The 15,847-nt window shown below is 50.9% G+C and overlaps 1 protein-coding gene across 1 annotated transcript in view; it reads right to left on the bottom strand.

Moving 5' to 3' along the window:
- LOC137429019 (polyhomeotic-like protein 2) overlaps nt 1-10,280 on the bottom strand; it is a 359,347-nt gene extending 349,067 nt beyond the window's left edge. The window contains exon 1 of the mRNA XM_078780934.1: nt 10,248-10,280. The gene's annotated coding sequence lies outside the window, so the exon portion shown is untranslated. The remainder of the gene's footprint in view (nt 1-10,247) is intronic.
- Between the last annotated feature and the right edge of the window lie 5,567 nt (nt 10,281-15,847).

Raw genomic sequence — 15,847 nt, 5'->3', positions numbered from 1 at the left:
CAAACTTAAATCTTCAAAGTCACAAACTGCTGCAATAACCTTATACCGGCTTCCATAGGCTTTAGTGCAATGCTCTTTCTAAACATTCCGAGCCACCAAATTTATGAATGTGGAAACTTCCTCATTAAAAATTATTGAAAGTAGTGATGCGTTTTTTTTTCATAGGCAGAATTAACAGAAAAATAAGAAAACAGTCAAAACTAGAATCCAAAATGTGGGATCGAGTAATCTTTTTTCAATGGCTGTACACAACAGAACGTTGTTGGCTCATTGAACGAGTGGGGCATATCTACTCTAGTCTGGTCTATAATTGCCGTTTATTCCTATCAATCACAATCCTTCCTTACACCTCGTATAAACCACTGCAGGAAATAGTCCTCTCCAATTCCGCAAGGACACTTCAACTGCCACAAATGATGCTATCATCCTTTAACCGACACAACCCATATTTATCATGAACGCCGTCTTACAACCAATCGCCTGCATCCAACAAAAGCAGATGGACAAAAAGGTGCCAATTCAACAACTTTAAATAGCAGACAGTCTCACGGCCCGAAGTATGACAAAGATACAATTGTGAATTAATTCTCCTGGCAGGGGCCAATCAAAATGATCCAAATACACAACATTAATGTCATGAAATGATGACATCTACAACACCACCATGGCTTTGTGCTTTGACAGACAATGGTGGGAAATGCTAGAGGATAGAAATGCACTTTTCGCAAGATCATTTCACAACAATCAGAGAGAGGAAAATCAATTTATTACAACTAATGCCCAGCCTCAAACAAACGATAATTATCCTACAATAGATAAGCTAGATAACAAAATAACAAATAATATAATAATTATAATTATAATAATAATAACAAATGATAGATAACAAAAATTACAGATGAAGCTTCAGGTTTTTGAACATCTTTTACTAAAATAAGACATGCGTCTTTGGTTGTTATCTCCATTTGCGAGTTTCAGAAGGTGGAAACTGAGTCCTCCCAGGTCTCGAAGTATCCACCTCCATTTCAGTAAGGCATCATTATTCATGGAGCAGTTTGTGAAGTTTTCTTATTCTCAAAGTTTTGTTCCGAAGGCTCTTTTAAGGATCGGCACCGAGCTGTCACCAAGAGAGACAGACAGAGAGACAGAGCAGAGAGAGATAGAAAAAGACAGACAGGGACAGACAACAAGGAAAGGGCCGGTCCATGGGGACCAATCGACACCGACTATGACCGCGCTGCCCTGAGGAATCCGGACAGCAGGGAAGAATGAGGGAAGATTTAGCCCCCGACTTGCATTGGGGGGGTACAACCACTGGGAAGAGGCTTCTCCGATAGTTGTTGCAACGGTGTTGTAAGGGAATGCATTGTAAGCCCATGGTTTTTAAGCTTTGTGGAGCAGCTGTCTCATATCATTTGTATACAGTCGTACGCATACAAAGCGCACAACACAGGACTTGATGTCAGACAAACACTGCCATTGACCTTGGGGGAAATTACTTCCTGTAACACACTGGCCTATCTCTGTACAGTCATGGCCAAAAATATTGGCACCCTTGCACTTTTTTCAAATAACTCACAATTTTCTCGAAAAATAAGTTGAAGTTGACAATAGTATTTGGTCTCCAAAATTGAGGATTTTAGAAATTTGATATTGTTGTTGACCTTCGGCCTATGCTTATCTCAAAAGTAGTTGGTGGTTGAATTCCGTTTGCCGATATGTAAATCCTCTTCAAATTTCAAGTCAATCGGATGAAAATTGAGGATTTTAGAAATTCGAAAAAAGTGATTGACCTTTGGCCGATGTTGAGCTTTTGACCTCAAATACATATAGGATTTTGTCGGACAACGAACTCTACCATTTGGTGAAGTTTTGTGAAGATCGGTTTAAAATTGTGACCCGTAGGCAAATATAAGTGAGCGGACAGACACACAGACACACACAGACACACACAGACACACACAGACACACACAGACACACACACACACACACACACACACACACACACACACACACACACACACACACACACCGGAGTGATCAACATGCGTGGAAAAAAAAAAAATTGCCAAGTATTAAATAACGCACAAGACCAACCAATATACTTGAAAAATCTTCGATTTTTGCAAGTGACAAACCAAACACAGACAGACAGGGGTGAAAACAACCTCCGTCCACCTTAGTCCACCTTCAGCAGCGGAGGTAATAATTTTTTTTTAACAAAACATGGCTGAGGCTCCTGAAACATTGAAGCAAAGAATAAAAAGGTGAGAATTAAACAAGAGCAAGAGTACAAATGGAATACCGAAGCTAAACCTGCACATTTAAAGCAAGTATGATTATTAAAAATATAAACTCTTTTGAAAAATGCAAAACAACTTTAAACAACCTTATACAAAAGTTTAATTAAATATTCTGGCATCAATCCTATTTCACAAGTCACGTACACACTTTGGGGAGTGGGGGGGGGGAGGTAACAGTACTACACAGTTCACATAATATCGAAATGTACTACACAGTTTGGAGAAACAAACCACTGCAGACGCTAGACTGATCAAAGGTTTGTATCGCATGGAACCGCAAAAAGTTTTACGACATGTCGTTTAATCAACAGCTTTTCGATGCAATTCCTTACAAGTCAAATATTACACCTACAAATATTCGCTACCCCCATTAACCCAACCCTCTTACATTACGGTGTCTGCCTCTGTCCAGACTAACCAGACTCTATCTAATACTCTAATACCAGACTAACAAGCGTTACGCCTAGGTCCCCCGTCAGGGAAGTGATGCGAGTTGACAAAGTGGAACACGCAGAAAACATGCTATGATATGATATTTCACTCACAAGGGTCAGACATACATGGAGGCGGCCATCTTGGATTTTGACGTGGCGACCCCATTTTCAATAGCGTTCTTCCTTATGCCTAGAGCCCTAGATACACCCACACACCAGAAGGTACTCGCTAATTTTTCAAGATATTTCGCTCACAAGGTTCAGACATATATATGATGGTGGCGGCCGTCCTGGATTTTGACGTGGCGACCCACTTTACAATAGCAGTCTTCCTTATGCCGAGATACACCCACACACCAAATTAGAAGTTGGTACTTCGCTTATCTTTCAAGATATTCATCTCAAGATTCAGACGTACATGGCGGTGGCCATCTTGGATTTTGACGTGGCGACCCAATTTTAAACAGCGTTCTTCCGTGTGCCTAGATACACCCACACACCAGATTAGAAGTTGGTACTTCGCTTATTTTTCGAGATATTTCGCTCACAAGGTTCAGACATATATATGGTGGCGGCCATCTTGGATTTTGACGTGGCGACCCAATTTTCAATAGCGTTCTTCCTTATGCCGAGATACACCCACATACCAGATTAGAAGTTGGTACTTCGCTTATTTTTCAAGATATTCATCTCAAGGTTCGGACATACATCGCGGCGGCCATTTTGGATTTTGACGTGGCGACCCAATAGATACACCCACACACCAGATTAGACGTTGGTACTTCGCTTATTGTTCGAGATATTTCGCTCACAAGTTTCACACATATATATGGTGGTGGCCATCTTGGATTTTGATGTGGCGACCCAATTTTCAATAGCGTTCTTCCTTATGGCGAGATACACCCACACACCAAATTAGAAGTTGGTACTTTGCTTATCTTTCAAGATATTCATCTCACAAGATTCAGACGTACATGGCGGTGGCCATCTTGGATTTTGACGTGGCGACCCAATTTTAAACAGCGTTCTTCCGTGTGCCTAGATACACCCACACACCAGATTAGAAGTTGGTACTTCGCTTATTTTTCGAGATATTTCGCTCACAAGGTTCAGACATATATATGGTGGCGGCCATCTTGGATTTTGACGTGGCGACCCAATTTTCAATAGCGTTCTTCCTTATGCCTAGAGCCCTAGATACACCCACACACCAGATTAGAAGTTGGTACTTCGCTTATTTTTAAAGATATGCAGGTTACAAGGTTCAGACATACATGGCATCAGACATACATGGCGGCGGCCATCTTGGATTTTGACGTAGGTTGCACCCACACACCAAATTCGAATGCGGTCCTTCGCTTACGCATGCACGCACGCACGCCCACACGCACGCACGGATGGACGGACACACGGACGGAGGGGAAAGCCATAGTCCCCCTTTCGCTCCACTGAGCGACGGGGGACAACAAGCACGCAGTATCTCCACATACAGGATAGTTGTAAAACTGGAAAATAATAACAATAATAATGATAATAATAACAATAATAATAATAATAATAATAATAATAATAATAAAGTATTATAATACGGCATTTAGAAACCGTTTTAAACAGGAACAAGAACTGCACACTTCGACGTCGTGACATCGATGGATACGCCTTCGTCAACATTGTTACATCACCAGCAGGGACCCGTGGAATTGCCACGGAATGCAAAATGTGACCAAGCCTTCAACTCCCCCCGCACCCTACACACAAACCCCAAGTCCTCAACCTCCACCTGCCAAAACGAAGTCCTCACCTACCCTCTCTTGACCACAAGGCATCAATCCTCTCCCCACTCCAAGCCTTCAAACTACCTCCCCACCCATCATGGTCACCTGTCCAACTCACAATCCCGAGAGATATGTGGAAAATATATGTGACCATGATCTGGCAATTGCCCCTCATGGTCACCTGTCCAACTCACAATCCCGCAAGATATACGGAAAAATATCCGTGACCATGAGCAGATCATGGCCCGTCACGGTCACCTGTCCAACTCACAATCCCACGTGAGATATGCGGAAAAGATAAGTGACCATTCGGTCATGGCCCGTCATGGTCGGCTGTCCAACTCGTGATCCCGCAAGATATATACACTACTCACAATAAGTTAGGGATATTGTGGGACTGAGTTTTTTGTTATGGGGGTTAGGGTTGGGGTATTGAAATCAAGAATGCTGTGTTTTTTCACACTTATTAATAACCAGAGAATTAGGACCAACAACTTTTTTCAACATAATTAATACACAAAATCAACCACACCGAAGAACCTGCCAATATCCCTAACTTATTGTGAGTAGTGTATGTGGAAAAGATATGTGACCGTGTACAGGTCATGGCCCGTCATGGTCACCTGTCCAACTCACAATCCCATGAAATATGCGGGAAAAGTCAAGCGTTCATGCACAAGCCATGGCCCGTCATGACCGTTTGTCCAACTCACAATCCCGAGAGATATGTGGAAATTATATGTGACCATGATCTGGCAATTGCCCCTCATTGTCGCCTGTCCAACTCACAATCTTGCAAGATATATGCGGAAAAGATATGTGACCATGTGCACGTCATGGGCAGTCACAGTCGCCTGTCTAACTCACAATCCCACGAGATCTGTGGAAAAGATATGTGCCAATAAACGACACAAAACCAATGACCTTCCTGATGCATGTATACACACTGTCAAAATTAAATAATGACCTCAAACAAAGACCTTTTATGATATGGGTTTAAGCCCTGTTTGAGAGAATGTAAAATTCCCTCCACGCGTGTGGCCTTCAAACCCCCTACCCACTCATCATGGTCCACTGCCCAACTCACAATCCTGCGAGATATGCGGAAAGGATATGTGACAATAAACGACCCGAAAACAATTACCTCCTTCCCGATGCATATACACACACACACACACACACACACACACACACACACACACACACACACACACACACACACATCGTCAAAAGTAAATAATGACCTCGGACAAATTTCAAACAACATTTGAAACATCTCCACTTGACAGATTGCTACACAGCTATTTGGGCGGTGCATAAGTTAACAGACCGCTGTCTCGATCGCTGAGGCTAATCTACACAAGCGCCCCTGACACCTATCCGCTCAAAATGCTTTTAACTGTTGCTTGTGTAGTTTTACAATGAGGGGAATATGTACAGGGACCACACGGCGATTGTGAATGACAGCTCCAAGGAGTCTTTGGCTTCACATAGCAGGGAGCACCAACATGGCGGCTGTAAAAGTGAAATCTGTGTTGAAGGCCCCTCACCACTCAAACTCCTCAACCAGACATAACACCACTCTCGCCCTTTATTCCCGTTCTTCAAAGCAAAAGGGCAAATTGTTATATGACAATTATATATTTATTAATTGCCTCATTGAAATGGTGGAATATTTAACTCAACGCCATTAACTCTTCACAGAAAATGTGATCAAAACAGGAAGTGGATGTCCGACAAGTCATGGTTCATTACGGTCGGTCGTTTGTCTGTCCATGTAATTTTTTAAGTGCGTAAGAGTTGCCTAATTGTGTTAATAAATGATATTCTTCGTGAAGCATCTTAAATACGCAAAAGTTCCGATTGTGGGTGGAGTCAGGGCAGTCATCCAACCAATCAGTGGGAAGGATTGTTACAGACACACGAACAAGCGTATTATTATATAGATTATACATACTTGTACCAAGTTTGATTTAAATCCCATCACCTGTTGTCAAGTATCACAATTTACTTGACATAACGTCTGGCCTTTGACACCGAAAGAAAATCAGTTCATCTTTGCCTCATAATATATACTTATACCAAGTTTGGTCAACATCCCAACACTGGTTCACAAGTTAGCTCAGTAAGTTAGTTAATGGTACCTCTGACCTCTGACCTCTGACCTTTGACCGCAAAATCTAATCAGTCCATCTTTACATCGCTCTACATACTAGCACCGAGATTGATTTAGATCCCTTCAGTCATTCTTAAGTTATCGCTGCAACGAAAACCTATCATGGACGGACAGATGGAGAGCCAGACAGACAACCCGAAAACATAATGCCTAAAAAAAAAAAGGTAGACAGATTGGGTATATGACAAAGAAGGATCACTGGGATGGCTAATAATAATTTTCAGCTCAACTGGGATGGACAAGGAATCATTATTAACACCCAAGACCAAGGGCACTACACGAATGGCTTTTAGAAGATGGCAGGACTGAGTCCATCGGACAATTGCAGGTCCTGCAAGGTAGAAACAGGAAGCATGAGTCACCTCCTATGGGGATGCAAAAAAACCCATGTCAGAACAGCTGTACACACAAAGGCACAACAGGGTTTGCAGAGCAATTCTCTTATGGTTAAACTGCCAAAATCAAGACTCTCTGCTCACCTTCACTCGTTCATTCCCCTTTTCTCCCACCTCTGGAACAAACTCCCTCACTCTCTTCAATCCCACTCCTCCCTCCAGGTCTTTAAAACAGCTGTTCACCACCATCTCTTATCTTCCCCCATCCAAAACCTTGATCTTTTCTACCCCCGCTAATTTCACCCCAAATCCACTTTTTTGAGGTGACTTTTGACTTCTTTCCTGGAAGTCCTTGGTGTCCTTGCGTTTTATGCCTATCCTGCCTCCCCCCAGGCCCTCTCCCTCCCACACATCTCCCGATGTCCCTGCTCTCAAATGTTGTGTTTGTGTGCTTCCTCCCCTTCTCTCCCCATCTTGTCGACCGCTCCCCTTTTTATATACTTTGTTTGCTTGTTTGTTCGATTTGTTTGTTTGATAAATGTTAGCTCTTTCACGAGCCTCGACTCTGTATACAAAAAAAAAAAAAAAGTTCACTGGCACATCTGCAAAAACTTCAACATCCCAGTCCCAGACAAACTCACGGAAACATGAACCAAAAACAATAAGTGAGAACAAAGAAGTGACGCTCACGTATGACCTAAGTAACCTATCAAATGTAAACATAGAAAGCAAAGTATTGCGACCGCATATAATACTGAGGTCCAAAAAAAAAAACCGCCATTGCTAATCGAGGTGTCATTTCCCAGTGACTTTGGCCTAAATGTCGCAGAAATCAAGAAAATGATCAAATACGAAGACTAAAAAAGTGAAATGATAAGATCCTGGAATCTGAAGAAAGCTGAAATTGTACCGGTGATAATTGGAACAATGGGAATGCTAAAAAGGAACCTCAGTGCGAATATCAATACAAACAAACTTGTTGGAAGAAGTCTGGGGCTCGGTGATAATCCTGAAACGAGCCCTGAGAACAAAACTGAGAACAAAACTTCACAGCTTGGGCCATGAATCATGCATGACTCCCATTACCAAAACGGAAGTGGATACTTTGAGACCTGGGAGGACTCCGTTCCACCTTCTTAAACCCACAATATGGACATAAGAACCAATACACAACAAACACATCTTTGGCACAGGAGGTAGCCATTTGTCCCACCTGCATTTGCTGCACTGCACCAACCACAGTATCAGCCATCCACACAGGCTAAAGTCCTGCCAAAATTCCCATACCACACTATCCCCAATTCATCCAGGTACCCCCAATTCATCCAGGTACCTATCTAATTACCATTTAAACTTATCCACCCCTTCAACTGCCACACACTGAACAAATCACAAATTTATGCCCAATCTACAGTGGGAACCACATCAGCAAATGATTCACATCACAGGTTCAATTCAAAATTAAATCCATTTATTCATGGCCATTCGGCCCATCATGCCTGTGCTGAGGATGACCATTTGGCCCATCTTCCCTGCGCTGGAGGTGACCATTTGGCCAACCATGCCTGCGCTGGAGGTGACCATTCGGCCAATCATGCCTGCGCTGGAGGTGACCATTCGGCCAATCATGCCTGCGCTGGAGGTGACCATTCGGCCAATCATGCCTGCGCTGGAGGTGACCATTCGGCCCATCTTCCCTGCGCTGGAGGTGACCATTTGGCCAACCATGCCTGCGCTGGAGGTGACCATTCGGCCAATCATGCCTGCGCTGGAGGTGACCATTCGGCCAATCATGCCTGCGCTGGAGGTGACCATTCGGCCCATCATGCCTTTGCTGGAGGTGACCATTCGGCCCATCATGCCTGTGCTGGAGGTGACCATTCGGCCCATCATGCCTGTGCTGGAGGTGATCATTCAGCCCATCATACCTGTGCTGGGTGACCATTTGGCCCATCATGCCTGTGCTGGGTGACCATTCGGCCAATCATGCCTGTGCTGGGTGACCATTCGGCCAATCATGCCTGTGCTCTAGGTGACCATTCGGCCCATCATGCCTGTGCTGGAGGTAACCATTCGGCCCATCATGCCTGTGCTGGGTGACCATTCCACCAATCATGCCTGTGCTGGGTGACCATTCGGCCCATCATGCCTGTGCTGGGTGACCATTCGGCCCATCATGCCTGTGCTGGGTGACCATTCCACCAATCATGCCTGTGCTGGGTGACCATTCCACCAATCATGCCTGTGCTGGGTGACCGACCATTCGGCCCATCATGCCTATGCTGGGTGACCGACAATTCGGCCCATCATGCCTGTGCTGGGTGACCATTCGGCCAATGATGCCTGTGCTGGGTGACCGACCATTCGGCCCATCATGCCTATGTTGGGTGACCGACCATTCGGCCCATCATGCCTGTGCTGGGTGACCATTCTGCCAATCATGCCTGTGCTGGGTGACCATTCCGCCAATCATGCCTGTGCTGGGTGACCATTCGGCCCATCATGCCTGTGTGGGGTGACCGACCATTCGGCCCATCATGCCTATGCTGGGTGACCGACCATTCGGCCCATCATGCCTATGCTGGGTGACCGACCATTCGGCCCATCATGCCTGTGCTGGGTGACCATTCGGCCCATCATGCCTGTGCTGGGTGACCATTCGGCCCATCATGCCTGTGCTGGGTGACCGACCATTCGGCCCATCATGCCTGTGCTGCACGAATCCCAGTATAATCATTCGATCTTACCTGGACCAGGTAAACAGCATGGAGGAATTTGCACTTATTTGAAAACACCTCGCTGGTACCGAATTGGTATATGTATAATTAGTGCACTCGTTTAACAAATAAAAAGGTAATACAACGAAATCCATATTTTCAAACAAAATAAGATATTTTTACCACAGCGCTTAATTGACACCACATTGGATATTGCACCCCATGCAATGCCTCACGGTAGGTTTAATGTTTACGAGAATGGAGCAGTAAATGTGCTGCGTATCGTTCCCGCTCGCGGTCATAATAATGCAACGAATCAAAACAAAAACGATCATTCAAGTTCATGAGGAAAAAGGCGGCGTGGACTGCCACAGACAAACCGTGCGACAAAAGCGCTCGATGGTTTTAGGATGCTACAACTGACACCCCAGCAAAACCGCAAATGATGACAAAAAGCCAAAGTACTAAGTGGAATCCCGAAAAGGCTGAACGGGGGTTAAACTCACTCGCAATACGCCGCCATTCGTGACCAAAACGGGGTGACGCGCCAACTCTCGCGATACCTCCGGCTCCGCCAGCAATAACTATATTAATTGGCACATCGCAAATATCGCGAGACTTCTGATAAAAGGTGCTCGAATAGCTTTCGAAGCACAGTTTGAGAACAATAGAAGTATGTGTGCAATGAAGAGGCCAAACAATTGTTTTATTATATAACCTTTCCGGTATTCATAAAAGCATATTAAATTATAATGTCACCTAGGTGATCTGGTTGAGATGTTTTTCAGATAATGAAGGATGTTCTATTAAATGAAAGGAATAGGTGTGGAGCAGCAGAAAAAAGATTTTTAATATACAAGTAAAGCGCGGCGTTACGCGCGCTGCTTGCGAGCAAGGAGGAAGCGGACAAGCGGTAACTTATAAGCGTCTTTATTTCAGGAGCTCACTGTAACACTGGCGCGCTCCGGGCTGCGCGCCGGTGTATATCAGGAGGCCACGCCTACCCCTCGGGCGTGGCCACCGCCCACTTGGTGCGCGGAATGATGTCACCACGCCAGTGGGCTTTTGTGTCCGCCACACGCGCCCCCCCAGAATTCCCGCGCACCTGGAGGGCCAGTTTGCGGGGCAGACGAATGACCCGGCCGAAGCGCCCCCTGGCGATCGGCGGCGTCCGGGGTGCAGGGATGCCAGGTGGGATGCCCCTGGCTGCCCCTGGGATGGGTGCAGGACCGGGGGGCGGCGTGGCGGCGGGGCTGGGTGGTGCCGGGGGTCCGTCCGCAGGGGGGCGGCCCCGACGTGGGGGTCGGGCCACTGGCGGTGGATGGTCCACGTCGAGGTGGGCCGGCTTGAGGCGGTCTACCGAAACGCGGTCAGGAGTACCGCCGATGTCCAGGGTGAAGTGCTTCGCCCCGGTCTCCAGCACGCGGAAAGGCCCGTCGTACGGGGGCCGCAGTGGTGTCCGGTGGGCATCGTGGCGGACGAAGACGTACTCCGCCGTGCGAAGCTCCGGGGCGACGTGCGTCGGTGGGTGCCCGTGGCATGCCGTTGGCACCGGGGCGAACCTCTGGGCGGTCTCTTGCAGAGCGGAGCGCTGCTGTGCCGCGGACCATGGTGCCGTGGAGTCGGGGAGGAACTCGCCCGGCACCCGCAGCGGTTGCCCGAAGACCAACTCCGCCGCGGATGCGCGCAGGTCCTCCTTGGGCGCCGTCCGGAGGCCCAGCAGGACCCAGGGGAGCCTGTCGACCCAGCCGCCGTCGCGGAGGGTGGCCCGGAGCGCGGCCTTCAATGAGCGGTGAAATCGCTCACACAGGCTGTTAGCCTGGGGGTGGTAGGCCATGGTTCGGTGCAGCCGGACCCCAAGCCCCTGCGCGACCGCCCCCCAGAGCTCCGAGGTGAACTGGGGGCCGCGGTCGGACGAGATGTCTGAGGGGGCGCCGAACCGGGCGACCCAGGTGGCGATGAAAGCCTGCGCGACATCGGCCGCCGTTGTCGATGCCAATGGCACGGCCTCCGGCCACCGGGTGGTGCGGTCCACCATGGTGAGGACGTAGGTGAAACCCCGCGAGGGGGGCAGAGGTCCCACCAGGTCCACGTGGACGTGGTCAAACCGGCGTTCCGGCACCGTGAACGGGGCCAACGGGGCCTGGGTGTGCCGGTGCACCTTGGCGCGCTGGCACGCGAGGCACGTCCTGGCCCAGCCGCGACGGCCTTCCGGAGGCCATGCCAGACGAACTTGTCGGCGATCAGCCTTTGGGAGGCCCTCGCGCCCGGGTGGGACAGGCCGTGGATGGCGTCAAACACCTGGCGCTGCCAGCCCACGGGCACGATGGGGCGAGGACGCCCGAGGGAGACGTCGCACAAGAGGGCCGCGCCCGCGCCGTCGAACGCCACCTCGGTGACGCGGAGGCCCGTGACGGTGGTCCGCAAGGCCTGGACGTCGGGGTCAGCGGCCTGGTCCGCTGCCATCCGTGCATAGTCGATGCCGAGGTGGACTGCGTGGGCGACGGCCCGGGAAAGGCAATCCGCCACCGGGTTGTCCTTCCCCGCGACGTGCTGGATGTCCGTCGTGTACTCGGACACGGCCGAGAGGTGACGCTGCTGCCGGGCCGACCACGGCTCGGTGACCTTGCCCATCGCGAAGATCAGCGGCTTGTGGTCGACGAAGGCAGTGAACGCACGGCCCTCGAGCAGATGGCGGAAGTGCCTGACCGCCAAGTGAAGCCCGAGCAACTCGCGGTCGAAGGTACTGTAACGATGTTCGGGCGGGCGAAGCTGCCGGCTAAAGAATGCCAGCGGTTGCCAAGTTCCACGCACCCATTGCTCGTGCACCGCGCCCACCGCGTAGTCCGAGGCATCGGTGGTGAGGGCGATCGGTGCATCGGGCGCCGGGTGCGCGAGCATGGTGGCGTTAGCCAAGGCGAGCTTCGCGCCCGTGAACGCCGTGTCCATCTGCTCGGTCCAGGTAACGTCGCCTTTGCCCGGCTTACCTCGGAGAGCTTCGTGCAGGGGGCGCAGGAGCTGGGCGATACGGGGCAGGAACCGATGGTAAAAGTTCACCATGCCCAGGAACTCCTGCAGCCCTCTGATCGTGCGGGGGCGCGGAAACCCCTTCACCGCCTCCACCTTGGCCGGCAGGGGGACGGCTCCGTGCCTGGTGACACGGTGCCCCAGAAAATCCATTATGGTGGCGCCGAACCGGCACTTTGCGGGGTTCACAATCAGGCCATGCTGGCCCAGGCGTTCGAAGAGCGTGCGGAGGTGGCGTAGGTGCTCTTCGCGGGACGCGCTGGCGACGAGGATATCGTCCAGGTAGACGTAGACAAAATCCAAGTCACGCAGGACGCTGTCCATCAGTCGCTGGAACGCCTGAGCCGCATTCTTCAGACCGAAGGGCATGCGCAGGAACTCGAAGAGTCCAAATGGCGTGATGACCGCCGTCTTCGGGACGTCCTCTGGCCTGACGGGGACCTGATGGTAGCCGCGTATGAGGTCCACCTTCGAGAAGAAGGACATGCCCGCCAAACGGGCGGAAAAGTCCTGAATGTGGGGGACGGGGTAGCGGTCGGGAGTCGTGGCATCATTGAGACGGCGATAGTCCCCGCACGGTCGCCATCCCCCGCCGGGCTTCGGCACGATGTGCAGCGGTGACGCCCAAGCGCTCTCTGAGCGCCGAACGATGCCGAGTCGCTCCAGGGTAGCGAACCCCGCTTTTGCCACCGCCAGCTTCGTCGGCTCGAGGCGGCGTGCCCGGGCGTAGACCGGTGGCCCGACGGTGGGGATGTGATGGGCCACCCCGTGCTTGACGGCCCCCGCCGAGAAGGTGGGCCGCGTGAGGGCCGGGAAGCCGGCGAGGAGGCGGGTGAATGCGTCCTCTGCCGGAAGCGTACAGACCAACGTGGCCGGAACCGAACCGTTCGGCAAGCCGCTTGGCAAGCCGCTTGTTGAGCTGGGCAACGCACAAGCGAGCGAGCTGAATGTCTCGGCCTGGACAAGATGTCTGCGCTTGACGTCGACCAGGAGCCCATTAGCGCACAGGAAGTCCGCGCCAAGCAGTGCCATGGGCACGTCGGCGGTGACGAACGTCCATCGGTAAACCAGCCCTCCGAACCGCAGAGAGAGGCAGCGTTTTCCGTACGTACGGATGGGCGTCCCGTTCGCGGCAAACAGCGCGGGGCCCCCACCCGCGGCGTGCTTGTCTGACGTGCCGGCGGGAACGACACTCACCTGCGCTCCCGTGTCGCACAGGTAACGGCGCCCGGAGAAGGTGTCCGTTATGAACAGCAGGCTGCTCGAACGGCCGGCGCTCATCGCCACTATTGAGCGCCGGCCCGGGCGTTTCCCGACCTGTTGAAGGAGCATGGCGGATGACACTGCCGAGCTTCGTGGCCGAACTTGGCGTGGAACCAGCACCAGGTGGTGGAGCTGAAGGAGCGCGGCTGGCTCCGCCAGGCCGGTGGAGTTGGCGGGTTTCCCTGCGGTGGCGGTTTTCGCCGCGGCGGTGGGCGGGGCGTGGCGGCGGTCACGAGGTGCGTATCAGCATGCTGCGTATGCTGTATAAGCTGATGCTGTGGATCAGCAGCATCAGCAGCAGCATCAGCAGCATCAGCAGCAGCATCAGCAGCATCAGCCACGAGGGCCGTGACGGCCACGCCGACTCTCGCCCGCGTGTCCGAAGCGGCGAAGTACTTGTCCGCCTCGGCTGCCAATGCTCGGGGTTCCGTTAGCCCGGTCCCGGCCAACGCGAGGCGAACCTGCGCTGGAAATTGGCGACGGAAAAGCGCCCGGAATAGAGAACCGGGGGCTTCGTCGCCAAACAGTGACAGCACATGGTCCATTCGGACCGACGGGCGCGTGTCACCGAGCTCGGGGAGATCCAGGAGGCGGTCGGCCCGTGCGTCGTCCGTGAGGCCGAACGTGGCTAGGAGTAGCCGCTTGAGTGCCTCGTACTTGTGGCCGTCCGGTGGGTGGCGAAGGACGGACACAACTCGAGCGGCCGTGCCGGGCCCGAGGGAGGCGACGACGTGGCAATAGCGCGTGTCATCGCTGGTGAGGCGCCGAAGCTGAAATTGGGCTACGGCCTGGACGAACCAGACTTCGGCCTGAGCCTCCCAAAATTCGGGAAGTTTGATGAAGTTGGCCATGGCAATGGCGTCGCGTGTGGAAGGATCGCTCCGGCAGATCCAACGTCGAGGGGGTCACCAGTAAAGCGTGGCGTTACGCGCGCTGCTTGCGAGCAAGGAGGAAGCGGACAAGCGGTAACTTATAAGCGTCTTTATTTCAGGAGCTCACTGTAACACTGGCGCGCTCCGGGCTGCGCGCCCGGTGTATATCATGAGGCCACGCCTACCCCTCGGGCGTGGCCACCGCCCACTTGGTGCGCGGAATGATGTCACCACGCCAGTGGGCTTTTGTGTCCGCCACACAAGAAAACAAACGACATAATGACAATAACACCGAACCTTTTTGTGCTGATGAGGCCAGCACTAAGGCCTGCCTTTTTATAATAAAAAAGGTAAAAAAATCAAACATTTGAACAGTCTTGGACGTGCACCTTGACCCCACGGCCAAGGCACACCGTCTATCAAGGCTGTCCCATGAGCATACACATGCGCCTCAACCCCAAGGCTGAAGCACATGGTCATTCAAACACATGCATCCTGACCCCGAAGGGCCACAATGCATGGTCATACAATTATTGGACCCCTCCTCCATAGGAGTGAGTCCACTGACAAGGTATTTCTCCTGTCAGGTAAGTATCTGTTATGAGGCCACAGATAAGGCCTGCCTTTTTTACTTTGAAAAAAGGTAAAAAGTCAAACATTTGAACAGCCTCGGACATGCACCTTGACCCCATGGCCAAGGCACACCGTCAACAAGGCTGTCCCGATAACATTACACATGCGCCTCAACCCCAAGGCTGAAGCACATGGTCATTCAAAAACATGCATCATGCCCTCGAAGGGCCACAATGCATGGTCATACAATTGGACCCCTCCTCCATAGGAGTGAGTCCACTGACAAGGTATTTCTCCTGTCAGGTAAGTATCTTTCTCTTGAAAATGATTCACAGCAAAGAGACCGGAATTGATGAGAACTAGTGCATTTA

This window comes from Myxine glutinosa, chromosome 6 (genome assembly GCF_964187855.1).
Source record: "Myxine glutinosa chromosome 6, kmMyxGlut1.1, whole genome shotgun sequence".
In the NCBI taxonomy this organism is placed as follows: Eukaryota; Metazoa; Chordata; class Myxini; order Myxiniformes; family Myxinidae; genus Myxine; species Myxine glutinosa.
This window is presented reverse-complemented; position numbering and strand designations above follow the sequence as displayed.